We start from the raw sequence: 25,342 nt of genomic DNA on the forward strand, positions 1-25,342 counted from the left end.
CGTAAGCGCGGGCTCCCAGGGGCGGCTTTGGGGGGGCGGGGCCCGACCCCATAGGGGCGGAGCTCGAGCTTTTTTGGAGGCGGGGTAAACTCGCGAGCTCCTGTGCTGAAATTACTTTTAGCAAGTTACTCTTTTATGATTGTTGACTTTTACTGGGGCCTGTTTTTTGCCATTGTGGAAACAGTCTTCTAAGGGAAAAAAGAAAAAAGAAAGGAACTACGGAAACCTATTGCAACCCCTTGCCTCCGCCCGGCGCCGCGCGGGCTGGAGGCAAGGTGGGCGGAGCGGCGTGCCCCCCGAGCCTTATACGGGTGGGGCGCGCGCCCGGGGGCGGGGCGAAGCGAGGCCGCGGCGGGAGCTCGAGTTCCCCCTGTGCCTGCACACCTTTCACTCGCGGGCGGCCCTGCGGAGAAAACGTGGGAAAAGGCGTGAGTTTTGGCGGGACTGTTTGGGGGCTTCACCTTTGGCGTCTGTCACGTTTGTGGAGGCAGCTTAAATTATCCTGCGTGGGCACGGAAAAAACGAAGTCTGCAAGGCACCATGATAAAAAAGGGAAAGAAGAATGTAGAGGGAACTGACGCGGCCTGGTGTCGCTGGAAGGTCTGCCCTAGCCATTGCGAAGAAGCAGGGACGAGCATTTGGCTTGCTCCCTGCCAGCTTTCCCAGCCCTAGCCGTTTCCTTCAACTCGGGGAAGACAGTGTCCCGGCGCCTCCCCTGAGCATCTCTGAGGCGCGGGCGGGCGCCCTCGCCCCTCCCCGCGAGCTGGGGCCTTCCTTGCGGGACGCGCGACGTGTTGCTGTGGCGGTAGCCATGGGGACCCGAGGCCGCCTGGTGCGCCACACGGGCACCTTGGCTCAGATTCACGTCACAACTGCAAAAATAACTCGGAAATGCTGAACTACAGCGCCTTGTTTTGGTGGAAGTTTTAGGGGACCCAGACTCTACAGTAGCTGGAATATGCTTTTCAGTTTTAGCGCTAGAATAATTAAAATGAGGACTAGTTTTTCTGATGGACAAGTGATTCCTGATGTGACATTAAATATCTGGGTTTTAACTGAGTTAATGATAGGGATTGGACAATGATTTTTAGAAGAACCATTAACTGGCCTGTATACATCAACTCTGGAAGGCTTAATGAGAAACATCTATACTGGATTATCAAATTTATTTCTCCGTGTTGTTCTCAATAGCTGTTTAATTGTAAAAGGCAGAGCCATTCTCTTGAGAAGTACTGTTGAAGTCAGTGTTTTGACCTTCATGATATAAGAATTCAAACTTTGAAAAAGAAAAAAAAACACTTTTGGGCTTCCCTGGTTGGCGCAGTGGTTGAGAGCCCGCCTGCCGGTGCAGGGAACGCTGGTTCGTGCCCCGGTCCGGGAAGATCCCACATGCCGCGGAGCGGCTGGGCCCGTGAGCCATGGCCGCTGAGCCTGCGCGTCCGGAGCCTGTGCTCCGCAACGGGAAAGGCTACAGTAGTGAGAGACCCGCGTACCGCAAAAAAAACAAAACAAAACAAAAAACCTTTGTACAATTTAATAAATGTATTCAACACAGAATTGACTTTTAAATGGTGTTACATTGACTACAGACAAGTTGGACAATTTAGTCTTCCAATTTGTACAAAGCCTGTACAAAGTGCTTAAGAAATGTGATAAAGCTAAGGACTTTTTGAAGCCTTTGGCAGTAATTGGATTTAACTTACCTTCAAAGCATCCCAAAACTTCATAAAATGTAAAATGAGCAATATCTCAAATGAGGATTTCGTAAGAAAAGAGTTTGGTGCGATTGGTCTGGAGATGTCAGCTCTGCTGAATTGTAAACTAGGCAAGTTATTACTAAATGCAAATTTCTTATCCCTAACATCTTTTCTACCTGTCATTTAGATGTGTTCAATTAATAGTAGATAATTTATGTGGAATTGCTTTAAAACAATAAAAGCACTACATCCATTTTTATAATTTTATTTAGAATGAATGATTCCATTGGCACTTTTGCCAGTGATTAAGCTGAGAGGATTGAGGCGCAGTGAGACACTATTTACGGGCCTTGTAACAGGATTAAGGAAGTACTGCTTCTATGTATAGAAAAGATCTTTGGAGTTCTTAAGCTATTTTCAGTCTCCAAATCCTTGCAATTGTATAGGCATCATTTGAAGAATGGAAGTAAAAAAGATTACTAGCCTATATAAGTTGAATTTTGAAAAATATTTGTATCTAAATATATTACATGTGTTCAAAAGCCTTGATACTCTTTAAGTTCAGTTTTCTAGACTTTTACAGAGAAAGATAGTCTTCAAGAACTTAATACATTCCTCAAGGGGAAAAAAAAGAAGGCTTAGAGCTAGATGAGATAAACTCAAGAGTGTTCTAAGGTACCTATTAGGGTTTGGGAAAAGATCTGTAAATGAATGTTAATGTACATTACCCACCTATCCTATGAACTACTGAATGCCTTTGGCTAATGGATTGTGAACTAACATCCAAAGTTCCTCCCCATAAGTTCAAATAATGATAAATAATGTAATTTCCAGTACATCATAAAATGTAATTTTACAATCACTCTTTTAAATGTATGCAATGGGATTAAATATAGTATTTTGATACCCATCATATATTTTTTAAAAATGAACTAGCTCTTTGATAAGTTTTACATTGCATTGCTATTATATTCCCTAGAGCAGCGGCACTCAGTTAGGGAATATTGCCTCTCAGTGGGGTGGGGGGACATGTGGCAATATCTGGAAACATTTTTGGTGTCATAACTAGGGAGTAGGAGCTATTGGCATCTAGTGGGGAGAGGCCAGGGATATTGCAAAACATCCTACATTGCACAAGGCAATTCCCAACAACAAAGAATTATCCAGCCCAAAATGTCAATAGTGCTGTACTATTGAGAAACTCAACCTACAAAATGCCACTGTTAGGTAGTAAGGTTTTACGTATGGAAGTTTTATTGGTTATTGTTTTCTGCAGCAAAAAAAGTGTGTATATTTACATTTATTGCGTATCTTGTGATCATAATGTTCTGAACGTTGTCAATTCAGAGAAATTTTTTATCATTACAACTGTTATTAGTATACAGCTGATCAAAGTATAAATGTCACAATTTTGAGTATTATAAAAAGTAATATTTTTTTGAAATATATTTCTTAGGAGATTGGGTTTTTTTATCATTTAGGTAAAGTTTTCATGGATGAGTATTATTTATTGCTGTAATCTGACAGAGTTCAACGTACATTCTTTTTCTCTTTTTCAGCTTTAGAGATGTAAAGGCCAAAACATCTTGTTCATTTAAGCTGAGAGGAGTAAAAAGAATGTTATAATGTCATTCAATTCTTTATATTCCTTCAATGTTGTGTGCCAAAAATCATTACTGACAGTGATCTATCAGAATATTCTTAATGACATATCAATTAGGTTCTCCAGTTTAGTCTGGTTAAGAAGCAAAGCATTAGAATCTCGACTTGGAAAATGATTCCTTACTGAGTCATTAACTTTCTCATTATTGACTGTTTAGTCCCCTGGTAGTTATGTCCTGGGACAATGCATCATAGTAAATTTAGGATGCATAAGAGGTATTCCTTTTGTAAAGGCCAAAGGGGCAATTCTCTGTGTACATAAGTACCCCAAACAGTGTCTGATATAAGTGGTTGTTTATTAGTAGTTGTTGGATGGGTGGATAGATGAACAGTTGAAGCAATGAACACTTTAGGATTAAATATTATTGTAATAATCCAAACTAGAAATGACAGCTGATAGCGAGGAAACTGGTAAGAACATTCTGGTTATATTCTGAAGACAGATGTAACAGAATTTACTCAAGGTTTGGATGTGAGAGAAGGAAAAGCATCAGCTATCACTGCATAGTTTTTGTCCCAAACTACTGGCAGAGTTACCATTTACTGAGATGGGGGAGATTGAGAGGAAAAGAATGAGGAAGATACAAGTAAAATTTTCCATGTCCATTTACCTCAGTGCCACATTTGTGTTTCTAAGCTTAATTTAGCTGTTGAAACCTGTAGCTACCTATCAAAATATGAATAATAATAATATATATTACTTTCAGTCTAATTAAAAGACCTATGTCATTTTCCCACAAAATGATGGAGTCTTTTCCCTGTTTCCAGCTCCAATACCTAAAATTCAAACACTTGACAATGTTAACTGTAACTCTTCTACTAAGTAATGTTAATTATCTCATTTATGTGTATTAGATGTACCATAAGAACAGGTTTTGTAGTTAAAAGCTGTTCAGTGTTTCAATAGAATTTTAAGCACATTTTATTGTATTTTAAATCAATGACACTATACACAGGTGTTTTTAGGACAGGTTTAATATCAAACAGTTGGTTTCATTGGATGTAAAAAATAGACTTCTCAAACTAATAAACCTCAAAACCATGACTTTGTTTGAGATAACTGAATCATATAGTTTTCTGACTTGGTCAGAATAATTCAAATTAGCTCAACTGCAACTGCAATTTATAATTATTGATGTATATTAATTCAGATTAACATGTAGTGTTACATAAGAGTTTTCTACCTTGACCACGCTAATCCAGAGAGGCACATTTTCTCTTAGTAAATTTTTAGTACTTCTGGTTTTTTCCCAGCTTTTTTCAGCAAAGAAAGTAAGATATGCAAAGACAAAAAAAATTAACACCATTTCAATGAGAGATCACTTACACACCCAGTTGTCAAGAACTTTTGAAAAGTTAAACCAAGACTTATGTAAATTAGCGTTTTTATTATCTACTTTATGAGTTGGCATACATACTGGGAGTGCCTCTTATTCAATTCCACCCAAGTACAAGATTCTGAGGGTTTGGGTTTTCAGAGTCCAGTGGAGAGACAGGTACATACCTATTAACTTTATTACATGTTTGAGAAATATTGAGATATAAGTAAATATTAAAGATTCATAAATAAGGAAGAAATTCCTTATTTATGAATTTGTGCACTAGGATAATTTTGCTTCTTTTTCCCTTGACAGTCTCTTTTCCTCATAAGCCTCACATTTTATGTCTCCTACCCCTCTGAATCTACTGGCTTATGCAACTGATGTTCCTGCCACCTCTGCTGGATGATGGCAGCTACAGCCCATTGCTCCTTTTAAGCAAGCATGCCAGAAAGCTGGGAGAACCACAACTGCCCTTTTCAGAGCAACAGAATCTTCTGGGTAGCTACCGCTCGGACTTCTTTCTAAGTAAGGATCCCTTCACGGAAACCACATGTATAGGTAAAAGATCTGCCGTAGTCTTCAGCCTAATGGCTGTGCCCGTCATAAAGGTCAGCCACAGCTGAGGAAGGCCATTTATGTTTTGCACTTGGATATCAAATGTAGTGTGTATTTAGTATTCAGAATTATGTGGTTGATGTATATCGACGTTTTTGGTTTCTTCCTTATAAAAGGGTTTATAAACCCTGTAGGTAAATAATTAAGAATCCTATTTTGGGGACCTAAAGATTCTGGTCACCAATTCCTGTGTGTGGGGTGTATGTGTATGGGAGGGCATTCCCCACATCAATAAGCAATTATCTGACACCGGCTGGATATCCTACAATTTGACTCAATTCTGACACTGTACGTCTGGAGAGAGCATCAGATTCCACAGGTTAAGGACTTAGTCCCACAAGACTGCTGTTTACTTCAGAAGAAATCTGCGAGCCCAGGTTGTCACCTGTGCTTCTGATAACCAGCTACAAATCAGAGGTTCCCTTGACCCCCTCTTTGGGTTACAGGTTAAGGGGTCCATCCTACAAGACTCCCCCTCCCACTTCAGAAGCCGGTCGTGTAAGTCCAGGTTATCACCTATGCTTCTTACCATATGCCCTCCTTGGGTTTGGTTAATTTGTGAGAGTGGCTCACAAAACTCAGAGAAACGTTTTACTCACCAGATTACTGGTTTATTATAAAAGGATATTACTCAGGAACAGCCACATAGAAGAGATGCATAGGACAAGGTATGGGCAAAGGGCTCAGAGGTTCCATGCCCTCCCCAAGTGTGCCGCTCTCCTGACTCTCTACATGTTCACCAACCCAGGAGTTCTCTGAATCCCATCCTTTTGGGGTTTTATGGAGACTTCATTACATAGGCACAGTTGATTAAATTATTGGCCATAGGTGATTGATTCCACCTCCAGTCCCTTTCCTCTTGCCTCTCCCCTCATCAAGGAGAGGGACTGAAAGTTCCAATCCTGTATTCTAATTGTTTCCCCTGGCAACCAGCTGCATCCTTAGGTGCTCTCCAAAAGTCACCTCATTAACAAAAGCCAGCTGTGGTGGAAGGGGGCTTGTTATGAATAACAAGACACCCACTTCACCTTGATGGCTCTGAAGTGATTTAAGGAACTGAGGACAAAAGACCAAATATTATAACAAAAGGTGCTCACATTGCTCTCTGCTCAAGAAATTACAAGGGTTTGGAACTATAGGCCAGGAACCAAAGGCAAATATGTATTTTTTTATTATAAATCACTATGTCACAGGAACTAACTGTAGAGATGTCTTATTATCCAGTATAATCTAATTACAAAGTATGGCCAGTAGAACTGAGTTCACAATAGAGATATACTTGATTCACTGGTCTATCCAATTTGACATATCATCTACTACTTTTCTGTACTTCTTATGCTGCCTTATACTTTCTGTAGAAAGTAGAGGGGATGCAGAAACAAAGGAAGAGCAGTATAGCAAGAAAAGTAATGATAACCTAAACAATAGTTCAGTGAAAAAAAGGAGTCCTAGCTCCTCCTCAAGGGATATACATAACAAACTGATGCTTTTTCCCTTTTTTCCTTTTTTTTTTTTTTTTTTTCTTCCAGGAAATAGTAAAGCTCTGGTTATTTTTTGAGAAGTTGCTACTGAACTGAATTTGAGTCTGCTTGCCTGCCTTGTAGCAAAGCCAATCTACTGACACTAGGTTGTGGTTAAGGAAACTACAGCATTTATTTGCAGGGGCCCAAGCAAGGAGAAATGGCAGCTCATGTTCAAAAGACCCAAACTCCCCAATGGCTCTCATGGAAGGGTTTTTAAAGGCAGCATTTGGGATGAGGGTTGCAGCTCAGGGATTTTCTTCTAATTGGTTGGTGGTGAGGTAACAGCATGACCTTTCAGGAATCTTAACCGTCAGCCTTCTGGTTCCAGCCAGTCTGGGGTCTAAGTGCTCCTGGTCAGCATGTAGTCCACCTTCTTCCATCTGGGTAGGGGGTCTTAGTTTTTGCAGAACAACTGGAAGATATGCATCAGATCGTTATGTATCTCCCTGGAGAAGGAACTAGAACTCTTTTTTTTTCACTGAACTATTGTTTAGGCCAGGGGTCCCCAACCCCCAGGCGATACCTGTCCGCAGTCTGTTAGGAACTGGGGCTGCACAGCAGGAGGTGAGCAGGGGGCAAGCAAGGGAAGCTTCATCTGCCACTCCCCATCGCTCGCATTACCTCCTGAACCATCCCCCCCATTGCTCACATTACTGCCTGAACCATCCCCCTACCCCGGTCCATGGAAAAATTGTCTTCCACAAAACTGGTCGCTGGTGCCAGAAAGGTTGGGGACCACTGGTTTAGGTTATCATTACTTTTCTTACCTTACTGTTTTTCCTTTGTTTCTGTGTCCCCTAACTTCCCTAATTAGTAACTATTTGAGTCTGTTCTTTGGAACTCAGGGAAGGCCTAGGAGACTAAAGTCTTTTTCTGCAAACAAGAACCAGGAGACATGGAGGGGTTTTTGTACCTGGGAGGGTCCGGAAGGATCCTGCTCAGTTTCAAAGTCAGGGATTAAAATCTTAAATCACATCAAAGGGATTAGAAGTATTACATATTCCTTTATTATAACTAAGCTTCCTTTAAGATTTGCCTGATACTTAGAAAACAGGACTGAAATAATTGTATAAGTAAAACATGTGTAGTGATCTAATTAATGATAAAAAATTATTAGAACTTGTTGACAAAGTAAAAATAGCAACTTAGTGGATTAAACTGAAATGTAAAAATAATTTATATATTTATAAATGTTATATCATTCTAACATAAGGTAGTACCTAGTTGCAGCTATTAGTTTGCAGACTCAGTAGTAAATACAGTAATTGACGTTCTAGAATGTATTTTAAAAGAAGCTTTAAGCTCTATATAAGGGCAGATTTTATTTTATTTTATTTTTGGCCACACTGCGTGGCTGGTGGGATCTTAGTTCCCCCGCCAGGGATCGAACCTGGGTCCTGGCAGTGAAAGTCTTAACCACTGGACCATCAGGGAATTCCCAAGGGCAGATTTTAATTCTTTTTTGGACTTGGTTTTGATTCCCAAGTCTTTAAGACACTAGTACTTAGTATGGAACTGTAGATAATGAAAGACAATTTAAAAAACAGTTAAGTAATCTTCAATATCAAGAGAGAAAAACGAGTTTAGTGTTAAAGTCTTAAATACCAAAGCAATGACCAATAGTAAATAGTAAAAACTTTCCTATAAAAATCATTAAATCGTAACATGTATGTTTATTCATTTTTTGGAATGTTTGTTTCTACCAAAATGACTACCAGTGAATTACATTTTCTTTACATTGTTTCCTCTCTTAAAACTGGAAGTAATTTCAAAGGAAATTTCAGAGAAAATACTAAGAAAAAATTTATTTTAAAAATTACTTTCAAATTCCACAGATACTTTTAAAAGTCACAGCTCAATGTGCAGGTTAATCCTCAGCAAGACTCTAGGTCAGCCTTCTACAGATCTCTGCAGTGCTTTCTATACATTATTATATCTCCTCAACATCATTATATCTTGCAAATTATAGAAAACTTGGCATCCTTAAACACCAAACTCCAATTCCCTAATTTAGTGTGACTGCTGATTTCTGTTTGGGTACCCTTTCATATGATGCAACCTGGAAACTCCAGAAATAAGCTTGGGCAAAATAGGGCTTACCTTCCTTATTTCCTTTTTAACAGGGTCATTGATCACTGTCCCGTGCTGACATTGCCCAGAGTCTGAAAACCATTGTTTCATATATTTTGTCCAATTTTCTATTTGTTATGGCAGGAGGATAAAATCTGGTCCCTCTTACTCCACCATAGCTGGAAACTAAACTTACTTCAGAGTGTTTCAAAAACTTTTTTGAAATTAAATTCCTTGAGAAGGCACAAACTTTCCAGTTTTACCCCTAAACTACTCACCACTAAATATAGTTTTAGAATGAACAGTTTCACACACATTTATGTCACCTGCTTGGTCTCTAAAGTTGGCTGAGTTTGCAACTGATTTTTGTGTCACCTTTCCAGTCAGCTTTCTCTTCTTAGAGTTTTCTTCTTTTACACCACTAGAGTTCCTACAACTGTTCAAAGAAAAAGGACAAAAATAATACACAGGGCAATCTAGATCCAAACAGAAGAGGATACTTTTGCCAAGGAAGCCACAAAACTTGTAGAAACCTGATACCTAGGTACGTTTGATTTACAAAACAAAACTCTTAGCTGCTCTAAGATATTTACATTCAAGATTCTTGTGGTTTTCTCAGGAACAATAGATAGATGACTTGATTTACTTTACAGGCCCACTTTGTGGCTTTCTTAGAACAAAGAAACAATCTAAAGGTAAAGTTAACCTCTTAAAAGGCAGACATACTTATAACATTTAAATGGCATTTTTCTCAGTCTGTATTCATCAAGGATTCAAAAGCATCTTGTAGTCCAGTGTGTCACCTTTTTGCATAAATGTGGTGTAATAGAAAAATATTTGGTCTTTGTCCCCAGTTTCTCACACAAATCCAAAATTTCTGGAACTTCCTTAGTGGTAAGGCAGACCCTTAGATGGCTTCTGGATGGGTTCTGGTCACCAGAAAGAGCAATCCACGATTAGAAGCTTGGAACTTTTGTTATCTGAAAACAGGTTCGCCTTTTAGTGAGTGCCAAAAGACACAAACAAGCCAAAGAGCAGGGTAAGGATTTATTACTTGCAGCAAGTAACGAGAACACCAGGGATCTTTCCCAAAGCATTCTTCCCCAAACAGCAAAACTGAGGAAGTTTTAAGCTAAGGGTACATTCATATTCATGAAGGGGCTTGGGCAGTGTATGCGTATTCATGAAGGGGCTTAAGCAGAGGAGAATTTAGCATTGAATTGAAGCAAAGGTCGACCAAGTCCAAGCTTTAGTTGATTAAAGTCATGAGGGTCAGAAAAGGTCAACATCATCATTCCTTAGGTTCCACCAGTGTGAGGTCTCAGCGTGTAGTTACTATCCTCCACCTGGGTGTGGGCCTTAGTTCCTGTGGAACTCAAAGAAATGTATCAGAGCGTTCTGTATATCCCTTGAGGAGGAACTAGGACTCTTATCGCTGAACTATTGTTTCTTGACTGCTTTTCCTTTGTTCCTACATTGCCTCACTTCTCTTAAGATCATTAATTACTGAGACCTGTTCAAGGGCAAACATTGTGGCCAGGCTTGGATCACAAAAGGACTTAGGCCAAAAATGGTTTCTTTTATGTCTAAAAAGCCATGCCTGGTTCTCCTTCTCTGGGACCTCCTACCCTATCTGCTTACACTTTCAGCCCTACCCTCCAACCTCCAGGAAGGGAGAGGGGCTGGTGATTGAGTTATTTACCAATTATCAATAATTTAATCAATCATGCCTACTTAATGAAACCTCCTTTAAAAACCCTCATCAATGGAGTTTGGAGAGTTTTTCAGTTGGTAAGCTCATTGAGGTGCTGGGAGGGTAATGCATCCAGAAAAGGCATGAAAGCTTCACACAACTACCCCCATACCTTGCCCTACACACCTCTTCCATTTGACTGTTCCTGAATGATATCTTCTATAATAAACCAGTAGTCGTAAGTAAATGCTTTCCTGAGTTCTGTGAGTTGTTCTAGTGAGTTACCAAACCTATTGAGAGGGTTGAGGGAACCCTTGAATGTTTAGTCTGCTGAGCAGAAATGTAAGTATTTTGGCACCCCATTTGTGGCCAGTGTCTCTAGTGGGGGCACTCTTGTGGAACTGAGACACTTGTGGATCCTGATGCTAACTCTGGGAGTTGGTGTCAGAATTGAATTGAATTGTTGGAAACCTAGTTGATACAGGAATTAGTTGATCTGAATAAACAGCAAGTATTTACTTTTACAGTGACAATTGTTATGGGCTGAATTGTGTTTCCCCAAAATTCATCTGTTGAAATCCTAATCCCCAGTATCTCAGAGTATAATCATAGTTGGAAATAAGGTCTCTAAAGAGGTAATTAAGTTAAAATGAGGCCATGAGTGTGGGTCCTCATCCAATCTGACTGGTGTGCTGGGGAGGTAAGACTGAAAGTGAAGCAGATAGTGCAGGGGGGACATCCTTGGAGAAAGAGAACCAGGCATGGCTTTCGTGACATAAGAGAAGCTATTTTGGGCCTAAACAACAGGCATGGCTTTCTTGACATAAGAGAAGCTATTTTTGGCCTTAGTCATTTGCTTTTGTAGAAGAGGAAATTTGAACACAAAAACTGACACCAGGGGGTGTGCACACACAGAGAAAAGACCGTGTGAAGAGGCAGCAAGAATGCAGCCATCTGCAAACCAAGGAGAGAGGCCTCAGAGGAAATCAATACTGTTGGCACTTGATCTTAGACGTCCAGCCTCCAGAACTTTGAGAAAATAAATATCTGTTGTTTAAGCCACCCAGTCTGTGGTATTTTATTAGGGCAGCCCCAGCGAACTAACACAATTTATTACTCCTTCTTCATTTCTGCTGATTTTATATGCTTATTTCAGGCTTGAGTCTTTAGCCTGGAAATTTTAGGAGCACATTAACTACTATCCCTATCTCACGCTGTCCCAACCCAAGGATTTGAATCATAATTTTCGAGCTTTAAAGCTCAGCACATAAAAAGCCAAAAACTCAGCACATAAATCATATATCAGAATTAATAGTATGAAACATCAAATGGTGGAAAATTGAGAGCACAGAATAAAAATACAAGTGGATGGAAAGCATAAAAGACAAGATCAGGGCTTCCCTGGTGGCGCAGTGGTTGAGAGTCCGCCTGCCGATGCAGGGGACACGGGTTCGTGCCCCGGTCTGGGAAGATCCCACATGCCCTGGAGCTGCTGGGCCCGTGAGCCGTGGCCGCAGAGCCTGCGCCTCCAGAGCCTGTGCTCCGCAACAGGAGTGGCCACAACAGTGAGAGGCCCGCGTACCGCAAAAAAAAAAAAAAAAAAAAAAAAAAAAGACCAGAGAACTGAAAGACACCTACAGAAGACCCAACAGTGAGTAACAGGAGTTCCAAAGGGAGGAAGAGTAAAAGATGGAGTAGCATTTCATATAAAAAATATAGAAAAAATGTTCCTGAATTAGAGAAAGGCATTCATCTGCAGAATAAAAGATCTCACTCAGGCAGGATTGATGAATGAAAACGTTGTGGAAAATAAGACCGTAGACTCCAAATTTTAAATAAGACTTTGTTATTTACTAAGAATGACATTGCAGAAAAGGAGGGGAGTTCCCATCAGCTATAGCAAAGCAACCATAGCTAATGTCTTAATACATCAAAATTATCATGGTTTATATTACACAGCAGTACAATGAAAGCCCAATTCCAAGAATTGCACTATAGGCAAAAGAGAAGAAAGGACCTCAGTGACAATGAGAAAGGAAATATCAGCAGTCACAAATGAGCAAACAAAAATGACTACCTGAAAGATATGCCAATATCATGCAATTAGAAAAGGTCATAGAATCTATTCATTAATATCTTAAGGACCTGTCATTTTGTTGAGGTTTCAACTTTCTTTATTCACATGCTGACTTTTAATACTATCTTGTTATGGATATATTAGAAATAATCTTAAATTTCTAAGTTCCAAGGATAAAGAAAAAAGTCTGTCTTCCTTGGTAAAAGAATAAATCATGAAGGAAAAATAATCAGACCACCTTTTACTTACAATATGAGAAGCAAGAGGAAAATTTAGTATCATTTATATTGAAAAAAAGGACTATGACCCAATAACTCTAATATAACTAAGATATCATTTAATTGTCAATTTCAAAGAAAGTTGTTTGGAAATATGCGAAGATTGATAGAATATATCACTCAGTAGTACAACTGAAGAAATAGTAAAGGAAAGGACTGTAATCAAACCGCAAACAAATGAAAGAAAATACAGCCCTCAAGACATGGGAAGATGGACTAGATGAAAGAGTGATGAGCTCTGGCACATCTGTTACCTGAAGAGAAATCTAAACAGATGCAGGCTGAGTATTTATAATATGAGTACAGACTGTTGATTCTTGAAATAGAAGTGGCATACATGAGGAATCCCTGATAATAGACTAACTAAAGGTAATTATCAATAAAATATGCTAATAAGTCCTAGCAGTTTGGGGGTGGGGAGAGGGGAAGTAAAAGTATTCTAAAGGGCTCATCCAGTGAAGGAGCAGAGCACCTAAAAACAGAATTAATTGGTTTCTTATTTTCATATAACCCTTTCATATGGGTTTCATTTTGAGTATATGAAAATGATAATCACCAGTTGAATGGAAAAGTATAATAAAATTTGCTGATTATAAAGAGGAAAAATATAAGTAATAGTAATGATCAGAGAGGGAACTAGTAAGGGAAATATTTAGAAGGAAAAAAGGAAAATGTTTAAAAATGCAAACAGGGCTTCCCTGGTGGCGCAGTGGTTGAGAGTCCGCCTGCCGATGCAGGGGACACGGGTTCGTGCCCCGGTCTGGGAAGATCCCACATGCCGCGGAGCAGCTGGGCCCGTGAGCCATGGCCGCTGAGCCTGCGCGTCCGGAGCCTGTGCTCCGCAACGGGAGAGGCCCCAACAGTGAGAGGCCCGCGTACCGCAAACAACAACAAAAAATAAGAATGCAAACAAAGTATAAGGTGAAAGGAATAAATCCTAACAAATGTTTAAATTCCCCATTGTGTAAAACAGATTCTCAGATTGAGCTGATAAAAACAAAACCTGTCAGTGTATTCCTAAACACACACACACACACACACACACACACACTTAAAGCAGTGAAGAAATATTGGAAATAAAAAATAGGAAAAGAGATAAGCAACAGCATACAAAAAAAATGGAGGAAAGGCAACATTCATATCAGATCAAATAAAAAGGTTAAAAGTACTAAGATAAAGATGATGCAGTGATAAAAGTCACAGTTTACAAAGAGAATATAACAGTTATAAGCCAGTTTTTAAGGTATTATCTCTCAGCTTCAAATTGACCCTTGTATATTTTGCTTTGTGATGCTGGAACTAGAACTCTGGGAATTGCACTTCTGATTTGTCAGCTTGCTCCCTGTTAAGGTCTGGCGATAGGGAGAAGTATAGGGTGATCACAGGACAGAAGGAGGAGGAAAGAAACTCTTCTTTTTCTCACTATTTTCTTCTTGTTCCTATTAGCATCACCCCAATAAAACTTCACTCTGGCACTAACATTTCCTTTCAGCAGCAGCAGTTGACTGTAGTCTGCAGTCTTTCAAATATCATGCTGATTATGCCCCCTCAGGGAAACCAACACGAATGTTGCTTCAGCTTCTCTTAGAGCTGGATCCCAACTCCATGAGTCCCCTCATCTGAACTCAGAAATGCCAGCACCAGCCAAGCAATAAACACTTATCCAGTTTCCCAGTTCTAGATATGGTAGTTGCTTCCTGCAGTTTCTAGCTCTGTGATATTCAAGAGTTTTTTTTATGCTTTTTGGTTCTTTAACATCTAAATAACTTTTTTATATTAAGTCATCTCACTTAAATAACTATGTGAGATTCTGAGAAGATGGTAATGGAGTTGGTAGCATATGTTTGAGATCTTCTGAATCCCCACATAAAAAGACATTGCAACTAGATGACAAAGCCAAAAACAAACAAACAACAGGCTGGCTGTCCTCACAAACCCCAGAATACAAGCAGGTGGGACAATAGTCATAAGACCTGTGTCTTATCAATGTCTATGTAGGGGAAAGCAGTGTGAAGCCAAGGGACATCTGACAGAGCTGAGAACAGAAAAACCCCACATAAACTAAAAGTTATTCACTGGAAATCACGGCAATTCAATTTGAGAACAGCAGCTAAAACTGGGAGAGGTGTAGCATATTCCAGTAATCAGACCTAAGTCTTAGAGTTGGTTCATTCCCATAAATTCTCATACCTGAGACTAGAGCTCGCTTCAAGTACAAGGTCTCACACTGAAGAGAAACTGCTGGGATGACACAAAATTGTTAAGCATGGGAACAACTAAGACAAAGGAAAAAGAAGATCCAGAGAAAAGGGAGAAGGAAACAGAACTGGTAACTGCACCAAGCAAGCACTTATAGTTTTACTAATATAGTAAACTATAGAAAAGTGAGCTCATGAGAAGTTAGAAAAGCTATCTGAACCAAATCTAAGAAATTATGCAAATTAAATCCATGTAAAAATGAACATTGGAAAACTATTGAAGTCAAATAACATACAAGTGACTATAAGAAAAGGTGACAATAAGAAACAGAATAACCCTGCAGGCAAAGAAAACATACTAGAAAGACATGCTCAATGTGTATGCAAACTGAAACATACCATTTCAAAATGAACTAAGAGACTTAATGTTGCTTAATGAAAAGATACAAGATATGAAAACAAAAATTAGAATTAGAAAAACTCAGAAATTAGCTAATAAAGCTCAAAAAACAAAAGAAAAAATATTTCAGAACTGAAGAATAAATTAGAAGAAAAACACTTAACACACACAAACACACACACACACACAAATACAACAAATAATGCCTTACAAGAAATAGTAAATTAAAGGGAGGGAGTTTTTAAAAAAAAAAATATGGAGAAATAAAAAAAGATTTGAGGGAAAATGACAAATATTGAAGCTTTAAAAATTCAACATACAGATATAGGAGTCCCTAAAAAAAGAAACAAGAACATCTAGGGGATAGAACAAATATTAAAAACTTGCTGGGGCTTCCCTGATGGCACAGTGGTTGAGAGTCCGCCTGCCAATGCAGGGGACATGGGTTCGTGCCCTGGTCCGGGAAGATCCCACATGCCGCGGAGCGGCTGGACCCGTGAGCCATGGCCGCTGAGCCTGCGCGTCCGGAGCCTGTGCTCCACAATGGGAGAGGCCACAACAGTGAGAGGCCCGCATACAGCAAAAAAAAAAAAAAACAAAAAAACTTGCTGAAAAATATTACTGTGAAATATACATTAAAAGAGCACACTTTTACATGAGAATATCCAGAAGAACTAAGACCAAGAAATATTCTAGTAAAGGTATTGGACTTTAAAGGAAAAGAAAAAAAAATCATTGGGAATCTAGGGAAAAGAGTACATATTTCAGAAGGGCATCAAAATTATCAGATTTTTTAACAGCAATGCTTTATGCAGGAAGAAATGGAGCAACATATTTAAGATACTTAAATATGGTATAAAAAATAAGGATAAAACAAATGAGCAATTGTGATATATTCTAAATCTATCATTACTTGTGACCTTGAGAATGAGGATTCTCAGTGTGAAAAGAAAGATGTAAAATAAAAAAGGTTAATTAAAAACCCTGTAGTCCTGAATTTGAAAAATCCTAAAAAAAAAAAAAATCACCAACCAGTAATTTTTTATAGCAACCCTAGCTTCCAGACTGTTCTTTTGACATATCATTTTCTTTTGAAGGAAACCATAAAGGCTTCTTCAAGATAGGATTGATTCCAGGTCTACAGCAGAAAATATGCTAGAACATCTTGAAGTATTATATAGCAGAAAAACAATCCGAAATTACAAGGGTCATGTCACAAGGATTCAGAAGTCAAATTGAGGCTCTAATTGGCCAAAGTTTGTATAAAAATTGCAATAGATTGAAGCCAATCAGATATGTTTAAACTTGTGAGTTCATAATAATATTAAATACTATTTTTTAAAGATTGCATTGGTCACTGTGGTAGGCCTCCAGAGATATACAATTTTTACTGTATGTGGAAAAAGGGTCTTTGCAGATGTGATTAAGAATAGTTAGATGGTGGGACTTCCCTGGTGGCACAGTGGTTAAGGCTCCACGCTCCCAATCCAGGGGGCCTGGGTTCGATTCCTGGTCAGGGAACTAGATCCCACATGCATGCCGCAACTAAGGAGCCCTTGAGCCACAACTAAGGAGCCTGCCTTCCTCATCTAAAGACCCAGCACAACCAAATAAACAAATAAATATTTAAAAAAAAAAGAATAGTTAGATGGGGAGATTATCCTCAATTATCCAGGTGGGTCTTAAATCACAAGTATTCTTATGAGGGAGACAGAGATTTGACTACAGACAGAAAATAAGAAGGCCATATGATGGAAACATTGTCAAAGAGAGAAGATGGAGGAAGCACCTGGACATGGGATTCTCACCTAGAGTCTTTTTTTTTTTTTTTTTTTTTTTTTTTTGCGGTACGCAGGCCCCTCACTGCTGTGGCCTCTCCCGTTGAGGAGCACAGGCTCCGGACGCGCAGGCTCAGTGGCCATGGCTCACGGACCCAGCCGCTCTGCGGCATGTGGGATCTTCCCAGGCCGGGGCACGAACCCGTGTCCCCTGCACTGGCAGGCAGACTCTCAACCACTGCGCCACCAGGGAAGCCCTCACCTAGAGTCTTTGAAGTGAGTGTGGCCCCACTGAAACCTTGATCTTAGCCCCATAATACTCATTTCAGACTTCTGGCCTCCAACATTGTAAGGGAACAAATATGTGTTGTTTTAAATCATCAAGTTTGTGGTAATTTGTTACAGCAGCCATAGGAATTATTATAGTTGCAAATCATTATCTTAAAAACAAATGAAAGGAAAACAGCAAGCATTCATGTCACCCTACCTAAGTGAACCATACCACTTGGTAAATAGTAAATAAGTTTGTGTCTTCTTATAAACTTATTTCAGCTAATAAAAACATTAGACTATCACTATTTCACAAACACCAATGAATTAATGAATCTAGGCATTGAACACAAATGGCTGCACACATCAAAACTGAGTGAAAACAATCTATTAAGTGCCTTCAGATGAAAATTATAGTCTTACCAAAGGGATAAAAAGGTATTTTTATCAAGCTTCTGGATCCCGAAGACAGTTTGCAAGAAATAGAAAAAATAGAATATTTGAATTACACCATGAATACATAATCAGCAAAATTCATACTGTGAGAAACTGGACAGGACAAACAGCCCAGTTCTTCAACAGATAAATAGTAAAAAATAGAAAGGAATGAAGGGAACACCTGTATATAAAAAGAGACTTATAAGACAATTCAAGTTAACAAAAATGGGTAAGGGTCTAGGGGTGCCCACTTCAGTGATCGAAAACCATAAAAACTCCAAGGAAATCAGTATTTTAAAAGTTGGGAAACTAGATATGGGTGGGAGGGGGCTGTGAGAGGGAAAGAGCACACAGAGAAGCTTCTAGGATGGCTAGTCAATTTCTGTTTCTTGGCCAGAGCAGTAGTTACAAAGGTATAGTCTTAGACTATTTGGGCTGCTATAACAAAATACCACAACTGGATAGCTTATAAACAACAGAAGTTTATTTCTCACTGTATTAGAGGCCAGAAGTCCATGATCACAGCACTGGCATGGCTGGATGAGGGCCTTCCTCCAGGTCACAGAATTTTTCTTGTATTCTCAGTAGGCAGAAAGGGCTAGGGAGCTCTCTTTTGCCTCTTTTATAAGGCACAGTCCCATTTGTGAGGGTTCTACCCTCATGACTTAAGCACCTCCCAAAGGCCCGCCTACTAATACCATCACCTTTGGTGATTAGGATTTTAACATATGAATTTTGGGGGGACACAAAAATTCAGACCATAGGTATTTAACCTTATAATAATTCACTAAGATTCATTTTCTTTTGTGGTTTTTTTTCTGTAATTTTATTTTATTTTACAATAAAAAGACAAAAAAGAAAGTAAGTAAAAAGTACTAGACTGGCATACAACTAAAAAACTGGACAAAGTATAGGAAACAACTGTTTTCAGACTTCAGAAAACAGGCAGCACAAGGCTGTGGTCCTAAAGAGAAGGGAAAGCACTTAAGTGAGTCCAGCAATCATTCTCCCTTTCTAACTGGAGGCACTTTCCAGAATGAAAAGCAGGAAGGTAGAGCATAGACAGACCTGGGATATATTTGAGTTCAGACCAGCCAAAGTGTAGTAACATTAGTGAACAGTCCAGGCATTCAGCAGAGACCCCAAAAGGGTACTACCTTAGTAACAAGGCTAAATTACATCCACATTAAGGCTAGTCTAGCACCTCACAAACAAAACTTTTTAAACAACCTCAAATGGATGAATAATTGTGTTACACAAAAAAAGTCAGCATTCTTTAGAGGAAAACTAAAAATCCAGACTCAACAACATGAAAATTATCATATTCAGCATTGAATCAAAAATTACTAGACATGCAGGAAAAAGCAACTAATAACTAGGAATGCAATTAGTTAATAGAAACAAACCCATAAATAAAATAATATTAGCAGACACATTCTTTAAAATAGCAATTAGAAATATTTTTAAGCAATTATAATGAGGAAAGAAAGTTATGAAAAGAGAACTAAAATGAACTTTGAGACCTGAAAAATATATCCAATATGAAAGGAAAAAAAAAAAAAAAACACAGGAAACAATAAATGGGCTTAATGGCAGATCGTCCAGTGTAAAATAAAGAATCAATGAACTTAAAGATGTAGCAATTAACAATTGTTTAAAATAAAACACAGAGAGCAAAAGGGCTGAATATAAATGAACATATTCACTCTGTGAGCTATGGGACTATATCAAGTGATCCAACTTAAGTACAAATGGTGTTCCAAATGAGGGGAGCAGAAATTTTTTTGATGAAATGACAGTCAAATATTTTTTCAAATTTTAAGAAAATTATAAACTCACAATCCCATGAAGCTCAATAAGCCCCAAGTAGAGCAAACACAAGAAACCATACCAAGGGACATAAAATCGAATTGTTGAAAATCAGTGATAAAGAGAAAAATTTTAGTGAACCAAAGATTAAAAAAGGGGGGGCATTTTTCATGCTTTGGAATTAATAAGAGTTAAAATTGACTTCTCATTAGAAACAATATCAGCTGGAGGGCAATGGAAAAACATCTTCAAAATAATGAAAGAAAATGAAAACTATTGATCAGATTCCATATCTAGTTAAAATATCCTTCAAAAATAAAGGCAAAAATAAAGACATTTTCAGACAAAGCTAAGAAAATATATCATTAACAGTCCAGCACTACAAGCACTACAAAAATAAAGAAGTTATTTTTGGCTAAATAAAAATTTAGATGGAAATTTGGATCTACACAAATATTCTTACAGTCCAATTAAAAGGTAGAGATTTTCAGACTGGATAAAAAGGCAAGGCCAAACTATATGGTGTCCACAATAATCACTTTAAATATAAAGACAATTATAGGTCTTTAGTCATAAAAAAGATAAAGTGGCTATATTAATATAGGACAAAATCAATTTCAGGTCAAACAATATTACCAAAGTGAAGAATGTCATCTCATAATAATTAAAGGATAGTTTAATCAAGAGGACATAATTCTAAATGTGTGTGTGCCTAATAATGAGCTTCAAAATGCAAGAAGCAAAAACTAAGAGAACTGAAAGGAAAAATAAATTAATCCATAAATGTTGTTGAAGATTTCAACACAGTTTAGTAATTCATAAAATAAGTTGCCAGAAAATTTCTCTAAGATTATAGAAAACATGAATAACAATAGCACCCTGATTGTCCTAACTGAAATTATAGAAAACTACACCCAACACAGAATACATCTTATTTTTGAATGGGCAGGAAATATTCATCAAGATAGATCGTATGTTGAGCCATGAAAGAAGTTCCACTAAATGTAAAATAATCAAAGTCATACAGCATGTATTCTGTGACCACATGAAATTAATTTAGAAAACAATGACAACATTTATCTTGAAATAAATATCTAAATATTATAGAATTAAATTACACAGTTCTACATACCCCATTGGTCAATGAATAAATAACATGGTAAATTAGAAAAAATGTTGAACTGAACGAAATGATATTATTTTTGAACTATAATGAAAATGACACATCAAAATTTGTAGGGTGCAACTACAGTAACTTACAGGGAAATTTATAGCTTTAAGTGCTGATATTAGAAAAGAGGAAACATTTAAAAACCAATGATCTAAGCTTCTGTTTTAAAAAGTAAAACAAACAAAAAATTAAACCCACTGTAAGTAGGAGGAATGAAATAAGGAATAGAATAATAAATTAAGTGGAAAATAAACGATAGAGAAAATCAATTGAACAAAGAGCTACTTCTTTGAAAGGATCAATAAAATTGATAAACCTCTTGCTAGACTGACCGGGAAAAAATGAAAAAAGACAAAAATTACCAAAGACAGGAATGAAAGAGGAGAAAACGCTATGGAGCCTACATACATTAAAAGAATAGTAAAGATATATTTTGTTAAAAACTATGACTACTTAGATAAAACAGAATACTCCTGAAAGGCCAAATTAAAACTGGCATGGGGGGAAAAAACATGTTAAGTCTCCTATTTAAAAAATTGAAATTGATTATTTTAAAACTTCCCTTTTACAAAGGAAACAGCAGTCCCACACGGTTGGAATGGTAGATTAAAACAAATATTAAAAGGAAAACATCACTAATCTTATACAGACTCCTTCAGAAAATAGTGGTAGTGAAACTGTTACCAATATCCAATTCATTTTATGATGCCAACATTATCCTAATACCCTAAAACCAGACAGAGACATTGTAAGTAAACAGAACTACAGACCAATATCCCTTAGGAACATAGATTCAAAAATTCTTATCAAAATATTATAAATTCAGCAATATATAAAAATAATACATCATAACTAAGTGGAACTTATTCTAGAAATGCAAGATTGATTTAATTTTCAGAAACTACAGATACTTAATTTGAAATGGGTCATTGATCTAAACATAAAAGCTAAGACATCATAGAACTTCTGGAAGTAAACTTAGGAGAAAATCTTCACATAACTGGAGTAGAAAAAAGTTTTTGAGATAAAACACCAAAAGTTCTCATCATGAAATCAAAAACAATGATAAATTTGGGGAATTCCCTGGTGGTCCAGTGGTTAGTACTTGGTGCTTTCACTGCTGTGGCCCCAGGTTCAATCCCTGGTTGGGGAACTAAAATCCCACAAGATGCAAGGTGCGGCCAAAAAAAAAGGCTAAATTTATTTTATCAAAGTTGAAAACTTTTTTTAAAATGCTTTTATTGTAAATTTTATAGTTTAACAAATTATTTAATAAAATATATAAAATATATTTTATGAGGTAAGGAACTAAAGTAACTGGAGAACTGGTTACAAAGGTTATTGAGAGAGTGGGCATGTGGATTCTGAGATCTAATTGTCTGAATATAAATTGCACGTACTAACGGGGAGAGCATCCTGACTCTGTTAACATCCTGAAGTAATTCTTCATACCAGGAAATTACTGCAGCTTTTAAAACTATTTGGCAGGGTAAGACCACACTTCATCCCAGGGTAGAATGTGAGAGCAGCTATATGTTTTAAGACTAGTTTGAAATCTACTAATATTCTTTTTTTAACATTTATTCTATGATTCTGACTTTCCTACTCCTTTTCTCTTTTCCAGTTTCTTCTTAATTATTAGCTGTTGGTTTACAATGCTCACCGTTTATCCTTACTTGTTTTTCCTTGCTTGATGTTTTTTCTTCCTTGAAGGACATGTAGAGGTGCCAAAAGATCTCATGGTGATAACTGCCCCTCTTCTTTTCTCCTGTGCTTCCCACCCAGGGTTGTTTTATTATCCATTTTCTAGGTGTAAACCTGTATTACTATGTGTTTTGTTATGACACAGTCACAGTCTTGGTTCCTTTTGGAGTGGTTTTAATAAATGAGTTATTTTTAGATTTTGTAGTAGTATCTTTGTTATATTTTTCCAGTTTTATTGATATATAATTGACATACAGCACTGCATAAGTTTAAGGTGTACAGCATAATGACTTGACTTATATGTTTGTGAAATGATTACTGCAATGAATTTAGTTAACATCCATCATCTCATATAGATACAAAAAAAAATTGTGTGTGTGTATGTGTGTGTGTGTGTGTGTGATGAGAATTCTTAGGATTTACTCTCAACAACTTTCAAATGTGCCACAGAGCAGTATTAACTATAGTCATCATGTTGTATATTACATCCCTATTACTTGTTTATCCAGTTACCCTCACAGCCCCACCTCTTGTAACCACAAATCTGATCTCTTTTACTATGAATTTGTTTTTTGTTTTTGTTTTTGGTTCCACATATAAGCGAGATCATATAGTATTTGTCTTTCCCTGTCTGTCTGACTTATTTCACTTAACATAAATGCTTCAAAGTCCATCCATGTTGTCACAAATGGCAGGATTTCCTTCTTTTTATGGCTGAATAATATTCTATCATATACATATATATATGTGTGTATATATATATCATAACTTCTTTATCCATTCATCTGTCAGTGGACACTTCGGTTGTTTTCATGCCTTAACTATTGTAAATAATGTTGCTATGAACATTGGGGTGCATGTATCTTTTAGAATTAGCATTTTCATTTCCTTCAGATATATTTCCAGAAGTGGAATCGCTAGATCATATGATAGCTCTATTTTTAATATTTTTAGAAAACTCTATACTGCTTTCCATAGTGGCTATACCAATTTACAGTTCCTCCAATAGTGTGCAGGGGTTCCCTTTTCTCTACATCCTCACCAGCATTTATCTTTTATCTTTTTGATGATAGCCATTCTAACAGACATGACGTGCTATCTCATTGTGGTTTTGATTTGCATTTCCCTGATGATTAGTGATGTGGAGCACCTTTCCATGTACCTGTTGGCCATTTGTATATCTTCTTTGGGAAAATGTCTATTCAGGTCTTTTGCCCATTTTTAATTGGATTATTTGCTTTTTTTACTATTGAGTTGTATGAGTTCTTTATATATTTTGGATATTAGCCCCTTATCAAATATACAGTTTGCAAATACTTTTCCCCATTCTGTAAGTTGTCCTTTTACTTTGTTGATCATTTCTTTTGCTGTACAGAAGCTTTTTAGTGATGTAGCCCCACTTGTTTATCTTTGATTTTGTTGCTTGTGCTTTAGATGTCATATCCAAAAAATTATTGCCAAGACATATGTCAAGGAGTTTTTTTCTTATGTTTTCTTCTAGAAGTTTTATGGCTTCTGGTCTCATTTTGAAGTCTTTCATCCATTTTGAGTTAATTTTTGTGAAAGATATAAGATAGGGGTATAATTTCATTCTTAAAAATATTCAATTTTCCCTGTGATATTTATTGAAGAGACTGTCATCTCCATTGAGTATTCTTGGCTCCCTTGTCAAATATTTGTTGACCATATACATGTGGATTTATTATGTTTCTAGGCTTTCGATTCTGTTCCCTTGGTCAATGTGTCTGTTTTTATGCTAGTATCATACTGTTTTACTTACTTTAGCTTTATAACATAGCTTGAAATCAGGAAGTGATGCCTCCCACTTTATTCTTCTTTTTCAGGATAACCTCTGCTCTTTAAAACACATGATTAAGAAAATGAAAAGGTAAGCCATATTGGGAGAAAATGTTATATCTATCAAATTTTGTACATATATATGTGTGTGTAGAATTATACATGTATAATACACATAATATATATTTATATTATTATATTTTATATAAAACTATATGTATTACATAAATATGTAAAGATATAGGTAGTCAACAAACACATGAAAGAATGCTCACTATCAATAGTTGTCAGAAAAATACAAACTGAAATGCAAATGAGTTATTACTACACATCGTTTCACATGGCTAAGATTAAAATAACTAGAAATAACAAGAGTTGGCAAGGATTTGAAGCAACAGAAATAAATAGCCTAAACATTTACCTTATTCCAAAAATAAAGAGAAAATTATATAGAAATTCATCCCAGTTACAATCAGTGCTAGAAGATGATACAACATTATTTACATTTTCCTCAGGAAAAGAAAGAACATCAGAAGAATTTAATACAAAACCAAATTATTATACATGTTTAAAGCCAACAAACAGAGTTTTCAAGCCTAAAAAATCAGAGGATAGATTATATTAATTTTAAAAAGAAAACCGTTGAAATTTTAGGAAGAAAATAAGCTTAAAACTAAACCAAAGAAAAAAGATAACCTTATAGTAAACATTAACAAGTTAAAAGAAGAAAACAAAACAATCTGACAAAACTAAGAACAAACATAGCTATCAGATCAATAAATTTAAATAAAAAAACTCACCTAGTGAAAGAGGAATCTCTTAGGTCAAATCATAGACCTA

At 37.2% G+C, this 25,342-nt stretch overlaps 1 long non-coding RNA gene across 1 annotated transcript in view; it reads left to right on the forward strand.

The window, feature by feature from the left end:
* Positions 1-25: 25 nt before the first annotated feature.
* Positions 26-25,342, forward strand: part of LOC149749422 (uncharacterized) — an 89,562-nt gene continuing 64,245 nt past the window's right edge. The window contains exons 1-3 of the long non-coding RNA XR_016392922.1: positions 26-1,825; positions 4,994-5,206; positions 24,550-24,593. This is a non-coding gene — a long non-coding RNA (uncharacterized LOC149749422). The remainder of the gene's footprint in view (positions 1,826-4,993; positions 5,207-24,549; positions 24,594-25,342) is intronic.

This window comes from Delphinapterus leucas, chromosome 4 (genome assembly GCF_059928025.1).
Source record: "Delphinapterus leucas isolate spDelLeu-1000000601 "Yukka" chromosome 4, BTC_Dleu_Yukka2, whole genome shotgun sequence".
NCBI lineage: Eukaryota > Metazoa > Chordata > Mammalia > Artiodactyla > Monodontidae > Delphinapterus > Delphinapterus leucas.